The 20,098-nt window shown below is 39.2% G+C and overlaps 1 long non-coding RNA gene across 9 annotated transcripts in view; it reads right to left on the bottom strand.

Moving 5' to 3' along the window:
- LOC110352526 (uncharacterized) overlaps positions 1-20,098 on the bottom strand; it is a 245,580-nt gene that overhangs the window by 4,984 nt on the left and 220,498 nt on the right. For 8 of the 9 annotated variants that reach the window (XR_011803651.1, XR_011803649.1, XR_011803652.1 and 5 more), the window contains 2 exons: positions 802-969; positions 257-396 (listed from right to left, as the gene is read on the bottom strand). This is a non-coding gene — a long non-coding RNA (uncharacterized lncRNA). Of the gene's footprint in view, positions 1-256; positions 397-801; positions 970-14,330; positions 14,426-20,098 lie in introns of all 9 variants that reach the window. The other variant, XR_011803650.1, reaches the window with a different exon arrangement.

The raw sequence follows: 20,098 nt of genomic DNA, 5'->3' as shown, positions 1-20,098 counted from the left end.
TATGGTTTCATTCATGATTCACACTCTTGAACTCTGAGTTGTGAGGACTATTTTTTTTTTTCTCCCTTCAATTCAAGGAGAACGTGGACTTTGTAGCCTGTAGGGAAGGAGTTATTGTTCAGAGTATTTAAAGAGCAGTTTCTACTTTAATGTCTGGTGGGACAGAGGAACAGTCCACGTGTAAATCCACCAAGGCATAGCTGTAGGGTACAAACCAAGACAAACTGCAGCACTGTCAAAACAGGTCCAGTGTTACCTGCAGCTAGAGGCAAGCCTCTGGTGCCATGTTAATGTCAGATGATTTTGGGGGTCTGTGGTCTGGTTGAAGGTATCAGGGTGATAAAGAAGGCCCCCAGCCTCTAATTGGATCCTTTCTTTAATTTCGCACAACTGGTCCTGGAAGAGAAATCCATGATGTCAAAGAAGCCTTAAAGCTACTGACTGAGATAAACACTATATTGGCACTACCTCACTGCTACCTCACTGAAAATTAAAGGCTCCGGATGTTACTAGTGATTATTCAGAGATGAATAGGTAACAGACAGCTAGAAGGTAAAGGGGGGTGGGGGGACACTTACAAATCATGGAGTTACAGAGCTGAGAACACCAGTATACTGATTCTCCGTGTACAGACAGACCCAGGAGCAAAATCACAGCTGTATACTCTTGAGTTTTGTACTTCTCAGGTAAGCTAAGAAAACTATACAAATAAAGCCGTAGGCAGCAAATCTCTTATGTCTTTATCAAAATCTTCCATATATTAAAAAAAAAATATCATAGATGTATCTCACTTTTACATACCTGAGCAGGGAGAGGGGTGCTTTCTCTTAAGGCTTCCAGATTAACAAAGGATGTGTCTAGAGAATTTGTCAGTGAATGATAAAAATTGAGAGAGGAACATTCACTCATTGACTGGGAAGTTATCAAACTTGTAGAGCCTAGGGGCTGTCTTCAGATGCAAGAGAACTCCTGTTGAAGACAAGGGAAATGGTGTGCCTGTGAAAAGAATTTGATCCTGGCCCTAGGTACTTCAGAAGAAAGTATTTTCTTGTCTTTCTCTAAAAAGAAACTCACTTGATTCCTCTTTCAAAAGCAATAAGAAACATAATAAAACACATTATTAGAGACAGCCTGGATACTCTATCCCCACCCTCTAGCTTTCCTCTTCCTATCTCCTTATTATTTATAATATTATAAATAGAAGGTCAGATGTAATACACAACTTCAAAGTAACCTTATATGGTAATTTTGCTGCAACAGTAAAAAATGATCAGTTTCTCTGTCAGACAGCCAAACAACACTTCTGCAGTTCTTTTTGCACTGACTTCCAATCTCATGAACATTTGGTCGACAAGCATGTTTCTGTTACAGTCCTCATCTCAGCTATGATGTCTGAAATTTACAACGCTCTTTTTGAGTGAAAACCAGGCAAGAGCCACCCCTGATAAAAATAGCAGCAAGGAGAAAATCCCAGTGAAGGAATTCAAGCCAATCTTTGCAGCGTGTCAAGGCTAATATATGCCCTGCCAATTCAGAAGCTGGAGATGCATGCTTTACGTGTTTAGTAGAGAAGCAAGGTGAATGAGAATAAACTGGTCAGCCACAGCATGCTCACAAAGGCCTGGCTGATAGTATCGTGCACTCAGCCCTGCATGAGGATATGGTGGAATGAAGCCTTCTTCTGCCAACTTTGTCCTGCTTCTGTGATGGTAGGAGGAGGGCAGTGATGCCACTGCACGGTGGGGAAGCAGCTTGGAGTAAACCAAAATGCTGCAGCAGGATCTGAATCTGTTAAGAAGTGTTTCCATACGAGAGAGAGTTAATTTTTCAAACTCATGAAGAGGACAGCACAGCCACAAGACTTTCCTGCCTAGCTACCACAGAGACCCCTCTTTGCATGCCCAAGAGAAATTAGAGACAGTGGAGCTATGGCACAAACCCTGGTGTGTGGCCCAGCACAGTTGGATTTGTTCACAGATTTCATTTTTTTCACTACAGAAAGGTCACACATCAATTATTGTACATGGTGCACTTCATTGAGACATTACTGAACACTATCAATGAGGCTGTAATAGAAGTCTGTACTGCATCAGGAAAATCCAGCAATTTGACTGAGCTGATGGATGCGTCATCCGTTCCCAATATCCCAACTGCTATTAGAGATCAAAATATCTCTCCCTGTAACTGCTCCAGACATCTCATCTGTTCTTCTGGGTGAACGTACCATTAAATGTCAGTCTGCACACATATCACTGGGATGGGGAGGGAGGGGAGAAGGGGAGATTAATAGGCTAGAATGGTCATGTCTGAGAGAGACACAGATCTGAACATAGTAAATGGCTCAAGAGACATAAAGACCAAGCATTTGTAATGCCTCTTAGCATCACAAGGAGCAGCACTTCAAAAGTCTCAGAAGGGGATCAACCATTCAGAGATACAGCACAAGACTTGGTATGGGATCGCTGGCAGCAGGACTGAAAATGGCCCTGATTTTCTGTACTAGATGGAGGTTGCTTTACTGTTTCACAATACGCCCTCTTGTACTCTTGTACCTTCGGTCCCCTGTGAACAGCAGATGGTTCAGAGAGTTTGTCTGACAGCAGGGTGCTCTCAGGACACAAAGAAGAAATGAGCTAATGGTACAAAGGCTTCTTGTCTGGCTGGTTGGTCTGCACATGGTGGCTGGAATGGGAAGAACTGCACTATTTTTCTCCTCAAACATGTGTTGCAAATGTGAGGAGGGTATATCAGGACTCCTGGGGCATTTTTAATGACACCAGAAGAGATTATTTAACCTCGAGAGGTTAACATTTAATAATTAGGTTAGAACCTGCTGTTATCAGACTTGTCAGTCTTCTACCGCTAAAAGAAATTTTAAACATCTGTGGAGGCCACAAACTGGGGAAAAAAAAACTGTCCTGCTTCAAACACTGGGCAAAAAATGTGTAAGGAAAACATTTTCAAAAGTATCCTGGGCTCATTTCCAACTGAAGTGTTTAAAAATGAGGGATGGTACCTAAAAGTGAGTGCCTAGTGGGATCAAAAAAATCTGCTGGAACTTTTGAAGACAAGCAAGACGCAGGTTTTAAATACCTGTAACACTTTGACATTGTCAGTTTGGTCATAAGTTATTCACATACCTTGAAGGTTTTTGACTTAAGTAGCTCACTCCCTTTTCTCACCTAAATTCCTTCAAGTCCCTGGGTATCCAAGGGAGACTTAGTATTCTATGCAAGTAAGATGCTTTTGAAAATTTGCAGTAATTGCTTCTGCTCTGACACATCTTTTTCAAAGTAAAGGCTGTAAATTCATTATACACTGGCATTAAACTAACAGAAAGGAAAGAGCAGCACATACGTTTTCTGATAGACAGGAAAACGGTATGGTAAGAGTACTGACATCAGGCTTCAGGGTACACTCAGCATAGCTGCCAGTAGATTAAGGGTTAAAATAGAAATTGAAACATTAAAATTACAGAGCAAGAAGGGAAAGCACTTGAAAAATAGACACAAAAATAAAGCTTGCACCACAGCTCAGACCAAATTAAACCAGGCCTGCACAACATCTGGTCTGGAGATGGTGTGCTAGCAGCTGAGTGGCAGCGCGGCTGACAGGTTGACAGGCTGACAGGTAGTGAAAGAAGGTCTCCGGCTGGCTCAGAGGCTCCCCTGCTCAGCCTAGCTGGGGATACCTGTTCTGCTTCCCATCCTGCAGCTGGGGAGCATTTCACACCCGTGCCCACAGACAAGGCAGCCTACAAAAAGGAGCTGGGGAAGGCCGGGAGGAGGAAAGCCAAGAGATAGGGAGGGAGGACTGCAGCAGGCAAGGACACGAAGGGGTAGGGTGGGAACATGACTGGGAAGGTGCAGTAGAGAAGGAGGTTCCCAGGGTGGTGAACCACATGGCATGTACACCGGGAAACATCAGATCTCACCAAACAGAGGAGACACAATTAGCTGCATGGACCTGATGCTTCAGTGCTGAAAGCAGCAGTGGCTTCACCACTGAGTCCTCTGAGAGAGGCAGAGCCCAGACACCCAGCTCCACTCTTCTCAGCTGATGGAGCTGAAGTGGCCAGCTGCCTTTTCTCAAAACCTTCACAGAAAGAAAATTTTCACAATTTTTTAGCTACCAAGTTGGCTGAAAACATTTCAATTTTGTAATGTTACAATTGTACAAGAAAGAAAAATGCATTTAATCTAATAATTGTTTTTTCTTATTTTTACAGCTCTGACTATCCTGAAAGTCACTTTCATATTCCCCAGGGGTTTTACAGAAATGGAGGTTGCTGTTTTCTGAGTGTTTCATATGGCCAAAAGAGGACAAGCTTACTTTAGACCACTAAAAAAAAAAAAAAACAAAACAAAAACAAACAAACAAACAAAACAAAAGAAACATCCATCTAACAAGGAACCCTAGAATCTAATTTGCCAAGTCACTCTGTGCAGTCTCCCAGCTTTATGCTGGACTTCTACACTGCCTGGCATTATCTCATTTTCCTTTTGCCTTGTAAAGATTCTAAATCTGCACAGATATCCATGTACGTCTGTGAAACTTCCAGCAGGTGCTTTGGTCTGTCAGAGTGATTTAAGTTGTAGGCTTCTTATGTTGGGACTCTGCTGTTGCTAACACTTGCATGCTTAACTACCTCACGTAGCAGAGTTCAGCACATGTGCAAGAGTTTACAAGACTGGCTATTTGCTCAAGAACACTTATAAAGAGGCATTATATGAGAGCTATAAATATTTGGAGAGTGGCCAAGAACAAGTTTGGAAACTATAAAAGTAACATTGGGGGTGAAATCGCAACCTACATTGACCAAAGAGCAATGCTTCATTACAGTTTACGGGATTTTTTTTTCTTTCCTCTAGAAATTAATGAAATATTTGAAGAAAAACATTGGAGGAAGTTTTCTTTTGTGCTTCTGCATTTTCCTGGGAACAGTCATTACCTTCCTTGTTTCAGACACTATAAGAACCAAGCTCTACCAGAGTACTTGAAGAGCCTTAGCAATGCTCGAGCATAACCTGGACATTTGTGGCTTAAAATTATGTTTTTATTAAATGTTTCTGTTTCAGCCAATGTATATTAAAAATAATAATAATAATAATATAAAAAAAATCACATGATCCTGGAAATTCAGCTTTGTGATGCCTTCTCCATTAAGGTTACTTAAAGTCATACAAAATTGATTCAACGACATGTTTCAAGTCATACAATGTCTCTGCTTGTCTAGATGCAACAAATTACAACGTCTGACAAAAAGCACATAAAAAGTACAAAAAGTACAGGCAAGATTGTAGGAAGGAATTATTCACAGAAAACACAGAAAACAACATATGTAAATGACAGGAGAAGGGCAAACAAAATGTCTATCACTAGAAAAGGGAGAGGAAGGCAAATTACTGGAAGAAAGAAGCCAACAACCTAACTGTAAATACATTAAAGAAAACAAGAAGATGAGCCAAGAGCCAGTGAGGATTAGTTAGAGAAAAACCAAGTCAAACAATTCATTAATTTCCAGAAGATGATAGCGGGGTTTGTGGTTAGGGAAAAGTATACACACAATATATCTTAATTTTAACAAAGTTTTTAATATTATATCACAGGAAGACCACATAAGCAAGCTAGGGAAGTACAGAATAGTTGAAGCAATGCAAGGGGATTTATAAAGCTGTTTGGAAAGCTGTATTTGGAGATTAAACATGAGTCATTTGTAGACAAGTTTCATGGTGATTCTGGAGTTGCACAAGTGTTTGTCCATGACCTGATGATACACAACGTTTTCATTAATGACCTTGATGAGTATGCTTATTACAATTTGGAGATGATAACCAAGCTAAGTGCACCTGCAAGCATGTCAGAGGACAGGATAAAGTTGTAATGGTGTGGATGGGTGCTAGAATTGGGGAAACAAAAAGAGACTGTAATTCAACAGGGACAAGTGAAAGGTACATAGACAGGAATCAACTTGAATAAATTCAGGCTTGAAAATAACTGTCTAGGAAGAATTTCTACAGAACAGATCTGAGGATCTTAATGAATTACAATCTACAAGAGCCAGCAATGTCATGCTGTTGTAGAAAAGGCAAATGTGATATTTGAAGATATAAGTGGGACTATGTGAAATAAGACTTGTCCTCAATTTGGAACTGAATAAAATTTCAGCTGAACATTTAAACATCTGTCAAGTTTTGGGCAGAACATCTCAAGAAATGTGGAGACAAGAATTGAGAGGATTTCATGAAGAACTGCAAAAATAAAATAAAAAAATAAAAAATTAGTAGTAATAAAAAAAATAATGGTAGCAGGTCGAGTGAGTTCTGATTGACACAGAAAGCAGAGGAATAGCTGGATCTCCAACATCTACAGTAAGGAAGATAAAGAGTGCCAGGCTTACATTATGACCAGAAAGATTCATGTTATATGTAACTAAAAAGGTTGCTAAAACTGAGTGTACTGAAGTGACAGAATAGATTTCCTGGGAAGGATTTTGCGAGAAGTCTTTAAGGACAGATTAGGCAATACCTGCAGTGGAGGACATAAATACCACTGGTCTTCCCTCCAGGACAATGAACAGATTTCTTGAGGAGATGTGGGGGCAATTCTATTAATTTACTCTCTGAAGAAATGGGTTTGAAACTCTTACTGATGGCTTAATCATGGCAGAGTGCTCAAAATGTCCATTCAGGAACTGGCTCCTCATTTTGTCTAGGACTGTGAAGTGAAAGACTCCCTCATGTACCAAGAACTCCAGACAAAGCCATCGGATTTGTGTGAGCTTGCAAGATCAGGTCACAACTGGCTTTGCTTGTGCTTACCAGAAACTGCTTTCTTTGTGAGAGCTTTTGTCAGAATAGCACATAAACAGAATTGTTACTTTGTTCGGTTCAAAATTATGACCTTGGCTGAGATTATGTTTGCTTGAATCCATTACTGGAAAAATATATTCCAAACAAAATTGTATGTAGCAGTGACTTGCAAGCAGGGAAGAGGCCAATATCAGGATAACTTCCTTATTCTGGAACTTCTGTCCAAAAAAAAAAAATAATAAAAAATGAGAGCCTTCAATCATGCAGATAAAATGTTGAAAACCAAGAAAGACTGAGACAAGATCAACAGAACTGTATCAGGATAAAATAACTATGGAATAAATTCAGAAGCAGACTTCATCCATTATGATTTACTGACATGCCTTTCTCTACTGAAGTATTACCAGAAGTGTCAGTCCTGAAGGATGCTGTGCACCCAAACCAAGCACTGTCAGTACTTCATAGGTGTGGGCCTAAAAGCTGGGCTAAGTTCATCACTTGCAGAAGAAAGCATGGAAGGGACAGAAGATCTGGCTTTATGTACTCCCCCCAAGAACTTGATGTAACTCTACATGGTTAAGGGGCATGACATATAACTGGCACACAGACGCCATTTACGTGTAGAAGCTGTGGAGCCTTTTTACTGAAGGGTATATAAAATCACGATAACTATTAGCTGAGTCTTTTATGATTTAAAAAAAAAAAAAAAAAAAAAAGTTCTTTGTTGCTCTTTGATGATGACTCCGAAAAGCTGGATTTTTAACATAAAAGATCTCAAAAAGCAAAAGGCAAGAAAGATTGCAACAACAACGGAAATGATGAAGTCATGGTACTGAATGACTGAAATTATAGAGAAGAAATATTAATTTTCTGTCCCTGATTATGTAGGACTTCTCCCCTGTGGTATAGCTCCCAATGTGATGCCAAAGCTTGTTTAAAATAATTCAGTCACTTCTCATGGGATGCAACTCTGCTAACTGATGGTTTAGATTTTGTTTTTTCCCTTATTCTTCCACCCACAGTTTTACATTCCACTGTACTAGCCCATGGATGACCCATATATAAATTATTTTACATAGATGAAATTTGTACCTTTCAAAAAACCCATACATTGTTGTCACATCAGCCTCCCATTTCATTCTGGGTTGGTCAAAGCTACAACACAATGTTCATATTTATTTCTGGTAACTTCCTTACATAAATCAGTCCCTCCAATGCTTGAACACATCTGTTACTTTTCTCTGAATGCCTTCCAACCATCAATAACTTTCTGGAATTGAAGGACCTAGGATTATAGGTGCTGTTTTAGATGAATAATTAAGCCAGAAGCATTCTGCATTATTAAGTCCTATAAATAATTGCAAAAAACTTAGAATGCTTCATTCCCATAACCCTGAGCCACAACAAGTCGGTGCTTTGTTCTACCTGTATGTGATGTAAATAATAATATTCTATCCCTCATTTGGGACATGCTGAAGAAAACTCATGTTTGAAGCAAACCGGACCTGTGTCATGGTCCTTTGCAGCTGTTTTGACTTGTAAAGATTATAAGTTCCACTGATATTTTCATACAATCTAGTCCAGTCTATCTAACATATAAATCAGGTTGTGACTAGATACAGTGGTGAAATTCACCTCTGTGAAGATAACCTGCATGACGCTTGAACTCCCATATGAAATCTATTTTGAGGTCTGAGATGTTCACAGAATTGTTTATAAGCTTTATATTTACCCTTTAACAGTTAAACAGGTAAACAGTTTGTTTACCCTTAACAGTTAAAAAAAAAATAATAATTTATGTATAAGAGGGACTCAATTTATATCAAAACTGAATTTTTAGTACAGGCATATGTTTCTCCTTTTCTCCCTTCTTTTTCAGTAGGTTTCCTGAGGGACTGAAAGACTATAGGATATGGCTTGCATCAAGCACCAGGAAGGAGGAAGATAGGTTTTGGTAAGCTAGGAAGAGTATAACATGAGAACTGCTCTGGACCCCTCTTTGACTGTTTCACCTTGGATTTATCCTGACCTGGCTCAGCAGAGCATTCATGTTTATTGACCTCCCTTGGTTAGTCAGTCTGTCCCAAGATTTATGCTGTTGCCTGTTTCATCAGCTGGTGGTTCTGCCTGTTTTTTTTGTTTTGTTTTGTTTTGTTTTAATTTATTTTATTAAGTATAGGTAGATACAAAGCTTTGGCAAACAGCAGCTCTACCTGTGAATATATGAGCCATGCCATGACATCAGCTAACACCATTCTCATTTTTCTCAATCCAGCCAAGGGTGAAAAAGTGCCCTACCTTGTACCCAATTCTAAGAGCAAGTGGCTGATACTTCAGGAACATTACTAGCATGATTATCTTGTGAGATTTTGCTTTCAAGGAAGCTGTGATCAAGCTACATTGATATGGCTATTTCACATGTTGCTCTTTCTTGCTGACAAATTCTGACCTCCTAGAAAGAAAAAAGCTGCCCACATCATTACATACACACCCACCACAAAACAGTAATTTGTAACTGTGCCTGTTCCACTCGCTCTTGAACTTTGCTCTTTGCATATTGCTTGCCATTTTCCCCTTTCCTCCTAGGAAAAGGAGTTGGGGTAAGCCCCAACATAGCTAAATCTTATGGGGGTAAACAATGAGTCAAAACCAAAGACACTACTGTGAGGAAGCTGGGACAAGCTTGTATGAGTCTGTAAGAGCAGGCATTCTGCTGCCTACAACTATCTAAAGAGATTTGGTTGCTTTTTTAAAAGACAGCTGAATTGTTACAACATGCTGTGCCCACTTTCTTCCCATCACTGTTGATATAACTTAGCTTGGAATGCAAGTCTCTAATAAAACATTGGAGTGTTTTATTTTGCATTTTATTATTTTATTTTGTTTTGTTTTGTTTTATATTTTATTTTATTTTATATTTTATTTTATATTTTATTTTATTATTTTCTTTAATGCACATCAAAGTCATTCATAATTCTCAGGATTTTTTACACTGAACAGTTTGCTTAAGCAAAGACTCTAGCGAGAGTGTGAATTATTTATTTGTACAGTCTACTTTTAAGTTGGGGCCAACATTAATTTGGCTGGGTCACTGGCATTGTGGATTTAATTGCCATGTAAATAGCTACGGAGCCTATGTCTTTAATTAGTGTGCTAAATTCTACACAATTTATGAATAAAATATACTCATTTTGACATTTTAAAGCAGTTATTTTATTAATGAAGAATTTATCAGCATTATGCCAATTCCCTTGCCTTTTGTTAATTATATGCTCCTCTTTAATTTTCTGATATGTTAATTTTGTTTGGTATAAATATTTGTCCTCATTAAGATGAATGCATTGTCAATGTTGATTCATTCTTCCCCCCAACAGATTACTTAAATGTGAGTTCATTGTTTGATCCTTTGGTTCTTACTGATTTATGAGAATCATCTAGCTCCCTCCCCCATTAAGTCTTCTTCAGCAAGGGCTAAAATTTCACCCAAGGAATGGCCTAGTTTGCTCTGCATGGCCTACATGCAATTTTGAAAAGGGTTTGGGACAGGAGGCTTTAGCTAGCTGTGTTTCTTACAAAAGGGAATAAAGAGCCAAGTTTTGTTAATATAGCACTGTCCTTTCTGTGAACTTCTGCTGCTCAATTGGTAACTCACACATGATGCATGCTGAGAGACTTAAAATATGCAGATATGGAACGAGGGGGATGATCAGAAGGAGGCTGCTGTACAAGAGTGCTTGTAGGGCAATGGGAAAAGCACGATCTTGTATAGGAATGGCTATTTCCCTTTGAAAATAAGGTCTTTTTTAACCTCAAATTCCTAGCTAGGGAAATTCTGACTCCCTTTTCCTCTCAAAGAATGGGACAGCCAACAAACAAATAAAATTGACATACAACCATGAGTCTAACTCAAAGTTTTGACAAACAGCTTGCTTATTTTGCTTGCACATGAGCTAATAACATGACAAGCCCACCAGGGAGGTCTAGGGGACGTACTGATCTGAGAAGGATGGAGCCAGGTGTGAAGTGTTCAGGGAAGACAGAAGCAAGTCTGCCTCTATGAAAATTGGAAGGATGGGAATTGCAGCTGCAAATAGTTGCATTGAGAACCAGATCATTTTATAACCCTTGGATCCTCTGGTTTTATTAGGCACCTACACAGTGGTTTGAAGTGAGAGCTGATAAGGGAGGCCAGGACTTTTGGAGCTAAGACAGAATGCTGAAGCTAAAGCTTGCTGATGAGAAGGAGCCAAAATATTGACCCCTAGCATGACCTGGGAATCCAAAGAATTCGAGAAAACAAAGAAGGAAAGTACTCCTTAAAAGCAACTTTACAGGAAATAATAACTATATAGCAATTGAATCAATTAAATTAAGATTAATAAGTAAACATAATTCCATGAAGATGAAGAAGAATCATGTATTTTACATTGTTTTTATAAACAACAGAAAAGGCTATTCACACAAAAACTGTTTAAGATGTCAGGAAACACTGAATGTCAGCTGAGCAGTTAGAAATAAATATTGCTCAAGTTTCAAATAGTAAGTCGCAAAAGTGTGAAGCTCTCGTTGCAGCTGAGGGTAGGAAAGCTGGCATGAGCATGAGTTCAACGATTGAGAGAAGAGCACCTTAGAGCAGAATATTATTTGTTTCTATGAGCCAGTCACATAAAAAACATCTACGTTGCTCTGAACAAACTCTATCAAATATTGAGACAAATTAAACTGAGGTTACCTGATCTTGTACCTTTTGGCCTCTTATAGCTGCTAGAGAAGAGTTTGGTATTTCTGGCATTTCTTGTCAGAACATATAAGTTTTCTGTTTCTTTAATTATGCCTTACCTGTTACATCCTCTAACCTATGTTAGGGCACAAAAAGATCACAGAAGGCAAATCAAAGCAAGAAGCCATAGCTGAGAGTCAAAACACTACATGAACCACACTGCTGAGGATGCATACACATCAGGGGATGCAAAATTTGACATTGTGCCAAGGACACGAATGAGACAAGTCACTGGATAGTACACCCACTGAGAGTAACCAGGCAAACCATGCCAGGGTCAGAAAATCCGCTGAGATGAATACATTTGGTGAGTGAGACAACACTCAGGGAATGCCATGTGTACTTGTCAAGCTCTCACTCTTCTCTCTGCAGGTACATAAAGCTGCAGTGGCAGATTAGACAGGTCTAGGTGGATCTTGCTCTGGGATGCCACTCTAAATCTTAGTTATGGTATTTTCTTTTGCTTTGTCTTCCCTTTCTGCCCTAACCAAGGCTAAGTCAGCTAAATAGAGAAAGGGTAACTTGTGAAGTACAACTTTCCGACTAGAAGGACTAAGGAAATCTAACAGCATTACTATGCCCACTCTGTCACTCTGTGTCTATACTTTCTTTGTATTAGAAACTGCATTGCACAGCACCCAGTATACCAGAGTCCTGCCCTGAGCACCTGTGCACTGCTGGGAGACCTGTGTGTGGCTCTTTAGGGAGCAGAGAATGGAGAAACAACTGGGCTGCCCCTGGCTTGGGGAAGCCAGAGGTGGTGTGGGGAGCACAGCCAGCAGTAGCCACCAAGCCAACATAACTGTACCAGCTGGCCAGTGTCATTCACAGCTGACATGCTACAGCACTTGTAGAAACTTTGCCGCTTGAGTGGGTTAAGATAACATCCAGAAAATTATAGCATCTCCCTGGGAAAGGGTGAGGGTCATCCTGATGAAATGGGCCTGGAGAAATGAAAATATACTCAAGTGGAAAAGATACATCACCACTTGGAATGAGCTGCAAGCATGAAAATGCACCTGCCTGTGAGCAATGAGGAGCTCCAATATGTTTCAGACAGGAATGGTCGTGGGCTTGGGCTGAAATGTATCTCCTCATATGTCCTGGTCTTCCCACACAGTCTCTGCCTACCCACAGGCAGCAGCTCAACTTAACAGGTGGGATATATTTTCTTTTCACAGGCAAGGAGGAGCTTTTAATCAACAGCAACCTCACACTGAAAGTCTGGAGTCTGTATGCATATGGATATGTGTGGGTACGTATTGGCACTGAGCTTCACTGACACTGTGGCCATTTTGGTACCAATGAATTGCATATAAATATTGCACCTTGTGTTGCCTCTTTAAATCAGAACTTTATCATCCCAATAGATTCTGTACTACTGTGTAGTCTATATGGATGTGTTGCTTTTTGGTTTTGTTAATTTGTTTTTCCAGTTGTACATCTCAGAGATGTGCTATAAGTAAAACTAAATGGTCAGGTTCGTGTGTCTGCTATAGGATTATACGTCAGAGGACAGATGGAGGATCTGGGCCTGGACGTAGATGCCGATTTTGCTTGCCATAAATCACCTAGGAATAAGATGAACCTCTTCTGATTCCTGAGGTCTTTAGCACGTGGATTACTTCCCATTGCACAAAAATTTCAGGTCATTGGGCTTAACTCAGTTGCAGTTAAAACATGGATTTGAACACAGATTTAAAAGTAATCCAAGAGTAATCCACTGGGCTACTTGTTGAGCCATCTCCACCTGTTTCTACTATTTGAATTTTACCATTTTTGGGCTGTGAGTACATACACATTTTCCTTCCTACTCACATTGTTTATTTTTGTACTTTGTTGCTATTTTAGCCTTTTTTTTTTTTTTTTTTTTTTTTTTTTGTGCAAATGCTTGCAGGCTTCCTCTGAAATTATTTGATCATAAACATTTGCGGAGTGCTTTAACGTCATCTGGTACTTACTTTTGTAACATGCATTTTAGACAACACTGTGATTTGTTTGAACATTAAGTTCGTTCATGGATGGAAGCCAGCATACTGCTTTCACATCATAGATCTGCTCTCAATTGTGTAACATTTGGATCAGAAACATTTAGGATTAAATATGTTTTCTAAATGTTTTGAGAAAGCTTTTCTCAACAGAAGCTCTGCTGTAGCAGTCACACTTTTCAGGTAACTGATCTCAATACTCACTGCCTCTGAACAGCAGGACTTTGAAGACTTCAGCCAGCAGGTGACTTGATTAGTTAATCTTGTTTCCTTCTTTATTTCTTTTCACCTCCTATATTTTATTACATTTGAAAATTAAAACAAACTCTGCCAACAGCAAGTTTGTTTCTATGTTTCCCTTTGTTTGCACTGAGATTTATATATTTGAATACAATTGCCATTCCTTCTTACGCTGGAATCAATTCTGCTTTAGTGTCACTACAGTCTAAGTAAGGGATATCCTACTGTGATTCCAACACAATAAAGGCTGATTGAAGTGTCAATGATTTCAGCTGTGTTTTGTATTATGGAGTTAAACATGCTTTTTTTCCATTTAAGCAAAACAATCCCAAGGAATAGAGATGACAGGATAAAGGGCAATAGTCAAAGATGTGAGGTCTTTAGTGAAGCTTACTAAAATAGGCAAAAGAAACTGATTATATGGCTGTGCTTATTTTTCATTTACTTATTTTTTTAAATTTAAAATTGAAATGAATGATGTTCTGATACAAAGCACATTCTTTGCAATACCTTGTTCTGTTCCCTGGGTGTTCCTGCAATTGGTCATGAGACTGATTTTATGAGAACAGAGAGAAGCCACACCCAGGTGTTCAGAGAAGGAAGCTCTGGAAAATTAGAGAAAAACAAAAAATAAAAAATTTTAGGGAGTCCAATAGCTTTCACTTTTAATATAATTAAACAGCACACTTATTCACCTTATCTGAAGAATTAAAAATGGAGCTTTTTTGCCTGTTTTACCTGAGAAAATATGATTCTTCTGCACACACATGCACACACAAAACCCATCAGAATGCAATTTGAAATATGCAGCAGTAACTCTGAAGAACGTGTTATAAAAATAAATCAAATATCATGCGAAATGCTTATTAAAAACTAGAAGTTTTCTTTGCAGAGAGTCAATGTTTATGCAAGCAAGCATGAAGTGGTAAGTCCACAGTTATTTGGAGATCAACATCATTCATCAGTTGAACTTATCAGGTACTGTGCAATATAAGTTTATTTAACACAGGAGCTGTGCTTTTTGGCTTTATGGAAGGAATTATGGAAACCTAGAAAACCACAGTTACATTTTGGACTTCCACATCACTTAGTCTCCCTACTTTATGCTGGGAGATTTACAGACTGTTCTTTAATCTTTTGGGAAGGCCAAGGTAACAATAGAAGTAGAGAACAGATGATGATTTTATTTCATAATTAATAATTCCAAGATGAGATATTTTGGGTTTCCTCCTCAAGTAGGAATTGTACCATAAATTATTAGACCTCAGTTTGTATTTTTAATTATCCAATAAGGAGGCAGAAACAGCAGGATGTGATTTAGATGCCTGTTCTATCTCAAAAATATTAGCAAGTGATGACTAATCAAAACCAACAATGCACGGACTGATAATTCTTTGCATAAATTATTTTCAATGACATATACTGGAGGAGTGTGAGACATAAATTACTTGAAATCAGGTAACAACTTCCTGTCTGGGCAACTAATGGAGATTATTAATTTGACCAGCTCTAGGAAAACTGACCAACTATTAATATTGATTGTTGTGCATAGGCCTACGCATTCTGAGCATTTTAAAGACATAAGCAGACTGAGCTTTCTGCAGGTACTCTCCAAGTCCTAAATGCATAGTGCTGAAGAGTAAGCCAGAGACTTTATGGGTTTGTTTCTCTTTCCCAAAAGCATGAACGACTGTTAGTGGTAGTGTACAAGACTAAATGGGCAATAATTCCCTCTGATACTGCTATCAAGAGACTGAAGGAAAAGGTATACAGAAAACACCATTGGTAATGATCAGCCACAATCCATCATACAGGTCTCACAAACATCAGATCTAGTGGTGTTCCTGAGTGCCCGTTACTGATAGCTGACTGGTGGAGTACTCCTGTAATACCAGTCTTACGCGTTCAAAACAAAAAATAAACTTCATGGCTCTTACAGTTGATGTTCCAGGTTCTTACGCCAGAAATATGATAAAATGAATATGGCTAATGAAATAATAAAATGAATGATGGCTAATCTCTCCAAACAGTCAAGAAGATTTCCCTATTCTACCTGCTAATCAGCTTTACCAGATCCTTATTGCTTTTCAGAGAATCAAAGAATGGCCTTGGTTAAAAAGAACCTCAAAGATCATATAGGTTCAACCCCCCTGCTCTGGGCAGGGTTGCCAACCAGTAGAGCAGGCTGCCCAGAGCCTCATCCAGCCTGTTCTTGAATGCCTCCAGGGATGGGGCATCCAAAACCTCCCTAGGCAACCCATTCCAGTGCTCACCACCATCTGAGTGAAAAACTTTCTCCTAATATCTGCACATTTTCCTTGCCCTCCACCGTTTTTCACTGCTTTCCTTATGACAGTGCACATAACAATTGTGACCAAAATTTGAAGTCCCAATTCCTATTTAATATTAAGACTTTAAAAAAAAAAAAAAAAAAAATGAGGTGCATGAAAGCAAGAAGATTCTTTTTGATCCTTCCAGGTATACTTACAAACAATGATTCTATTATTTGAGTAATTTAATCAACTTAAAAAGTGGTACTAGCACCAGGAGAATGTTAAGACAATACCTATGAAGGCTTTGAAGACAAATATAGCTGCAGAATTTCCTGTTCACAGTTGTCTCTAATCTGTTTCATTTTACTGCCCTAGCCACAAGAGGATTTTGCCATTTTGGAGTGATTCTTCACAATGTCCAGACAGATACTCTTTTAAAATCCCTACTGCTGGATCCCCAGTTTTGGAAAGTGCTAAGCTATAAGCCCTCTGAAAATCAGTCTCCTCAAAGCTATTGTTACTCAGGCTGCCAAAACCTATGACCTCCAAAATCACTTATCTGATATCTGCACTAATTATTGTCTTCAGATTGTGCTCATTAAAAGTCATTGTGTTGCAAAGACTGAACAAATAAAGTCAGTTTATACTAAGTTATAGCTTAATTTCTCATTGTTGCACTGAAATTTAGAGGGTGGAGAAGCTATCTATGCATTTAACAATCTGTGGCCGTGAAAAGTTATCACTCCTCTCTGGAAATATATCTCAATTCCAGAATTACTTAGCTTATTTTGTTTAAAGGGGAAGGAGAATTTGGTAAACAGAGGTCAAAATGTCACAGGTCAGATTTCACAGGTTTCTGGGTCTCAGTTTTGTAACAGGCTTCATCTGTGTGCTTTATTTAAAGAATTCTGTAGTTTCGCTAAACTCAGTGGGACTGTTGATATGCATAAAATTAAGCATGTCTCTGAAATGAGCTGGGACTGGGTTTCTCTACCTTACCATATTTTGATCAAAATAGATTCCCAGAGAGATTTGCAAATGGGCGCAAGTAGGGTTCAGTGATAATTTTTATCATCTGTCTCCTCTCATTGAATTGTGTGGGGGAAAAAATGCAAGCAAAGTACTTAAGATGAACATTTGTGTGACATTCTAAGTTGCCATTACCATGACTGATGTTTCCCTTGGAGCACAAATGGAGAAATGCAAGACCTCTAGCTCAGGCAAGCAGCCCTTACCAGTCTGGATAGAGGGTGTTTCATTCTGTCATCTTTCACAGGGCTGAACGAAGCATAGAGCACATCTCTGATCATGGACAAAGGTATTGCTTTCCAATCTGCTACATCTACTGTTGTATCTTGCATCTAATATTATAGATGCTTTTCTAACTCTTATGTCTAAGTCCATAACTAAATACCAACTGATTGGCCAAAATGTCCTGGAAGTGTGAAAAAATGGAAGACATTATTACACATTATCAGAGCTGTTACTTCTCCTTTCCAGAAAGATTTAGCTCAAAAGCAACAACAGAGGAAGATAAACCTAGCTGAAATTTAATAAATTAAAAATAAATAAATAAATAAATAAACAGTCTACATTACTTGGATCCCAGACCTGAGCACTTAGATGAAAAAGACAGCTAGATATCTTCAAACATCAATGGCTGTGACCTTTTTTTGTGGCCTCTGAGGGAAACTGATATGTAGAAAAGCTTTAAAAAGCAATTACTGGAGGTCTATGAAGAACCATATACAATATGTGTAACTTTTTCCCTGTAAATGAGTAGGGCAGAGCCTCTTTAAGAACTGTACCTTTCAATTTCAGCATTACTGCTAACAAAGAAGATGATGGAGAACAAATTCTGAGCAAGACCTGCAGACTCTCCTTTTTCAATACTGAAATTTTATACAAAAGCTTTCTCTACACAATACATCCAAAAGCAACCCTGAAAATCCTCCTCTACAGGAGTATATGGATAAGAACCAAACATGCCAGTTAAAATCCACCATCACAATGGGAAAGCAGTACAAATACCTACGCTTTTATGCAATAATTGCAAGACATTATTTCTAGTAATAGAGTTATATATGTGAAGCAAATACTGATTGATGGTGACAGCAGATCACTCTCATAACAAGGTACAGAATGCAAATGCTTTGTGAAAAACTGTAATTGATTCAATACCCAGTTGGTTATATGCATATTGATATTTAGGTTGCCTGAGTAACCTTAACACTAAGTACAATACAGAAAGTAATTTATTATCACAACTCCCCCAAATATATTACCTCATTCACACATATATTTTGAGACTCAAACCTAAACTGTGCTGTCCAAAATGTCTATCAAGACTTGAAACAAGCAACAGACACTCCTGGAGGCTCTAGTAGACTCTGAGAGCTTAGCAGGGTGGGAAGACGTGTAGCATATGTTTCCCTTCGCAGATCTCCCCTTTGTTTCAATTCCCTTGGGAGCCTGTGGCACTAGGGAGCTCCAGCATCACCTGAGCAGAGGCATCAGTTCTGACAGATGCAAGGACATATTGCAGGGGGAAATAAATTTGTATGCAGTTGTATTTACTGACTATAGTGCCCGGGTTGGAGATGGTGACTGCTCTTTCACTGGACTTCTGTTCATGAAAAAGCTGTGGACTGACTGAGAGTGACTTGGACAGCTGATGCAGTTGCACCCCTCTGGAGATCAGCGAGAAAGCTGAGCCCAAGTCCTTGAAGCTGTGAGCTTCTGGAAATCAGGCTGAGACCTGAACCTGCTGCTTGCTTGGCAGGCAGTAGTTTGGCTAGGTTCTGCCCTCATCACATCAAACTCCCTTTAGAGTCAAACCAAAATCCTGTAGTGATTTTGCAAGACAAGCTCAGCTTAGGAGCTGTGACCTTGGCAGCACAAGATCACCCCTCATTTTTGAAGCCCTAGTCCTGAAGAGAAAATGCAATTCCCAAGTCCCTTGCTGTGAAAAGTAGAGAGATGCTCACTCCGGGTTTAGGCTACAAATTGATTAGGAGTCCCTTAAAATCAAGTGCTTGACCTGAAACAGCCAAACCCTCTTTACACTCTGCTCTCAAAAGCATTCTCCCACCTAATGCCTTCCACTGCAGTATTGCTGTTCACAGCAATTGGTATTCTGGGGCAGAGGCTCTTTCCTTTCGTAATGCAAAGCCTTACTTACACTTCTTTTAGTAGGCTGCATGCTAATGAGGACAGTTTGCAACCTTCGCTGTCAGCGAGGAGTCCCGAGGTAGTGCTCCTTGATTCCTGGTTGGTGGGATGCACTGCACATGGCACCCTCTAATGGGGGAAAAAAAGCCAAATGATACCTTGTCAAAGTGCAGCTAAAACGAGTTAAGTTAACACAATGGATGCTTTGTGTTTCATGTGAAGTTGACTCTCCTCTGGGATCCTTTCTGCTGGCCTTTAACAAATATTCAATGTAGTCGTCAAATCTGCTGTACTTCAGAATTTGGAGGTTAAGAAGCTGAAGCAGAACACATACGTATAGAGCACACACACTCACAGATGGCAGAGATTAGATGTGCAGTAGTGGCATACAGCACAGCACAGTCTTTTGAGTTGTGCCTACTGTTATTTAGATTACTGCATCACTGAGATGTAGTAGGGAAGATCAGTTGCCCCTGGGCACAAGCATCTCCAAGGATTTAACCTGAGAAGATCAGAAGCTGAATGAATGACCAGTCTAAGGAGAGGCATAGAGGCACAAACAAGTCCAGTGCTCTCTACAAGGTGACACACAATGTCGGGAAAGAGCTGGGAACAGAAATCAATTCTTTTGAGAAACCTTTCTGATACAGCCGAAGGAGGGTACTGTGGATGTATATGGAGCTATGAACATTTGCGCATAGCTGAATACACATTCTCTACAAAAGTTGGGCAGGACACAAATAATACTTTTTGAAGAAAAATATCAATAATAGTTAGTGCTCTAAAAAAGATTTATCCTATTTTTTTTTCTTGTTTTAGTGAAAAATACAATCA

Source organism: Anas platyrhynchos, chromosome 1 (genome assembly GCF_047663525.1).
Source record: "Anas platyrhynchos isolate ZD024472 breed Pekin duck chromosome 1, IASCAAS_PekinDuck_T2T, whole genome shotgun sequence".
In the NCBI taxonomy this organism is placed as follows: Eukaryota; Metazoa; Chordata; class Aves; order Anseriformes; family Anatidae; genus Anas; species Anas platyrhynchos.
This window is presented reverse-complemented; position numbering and strand designations above follow the sequence as displayed.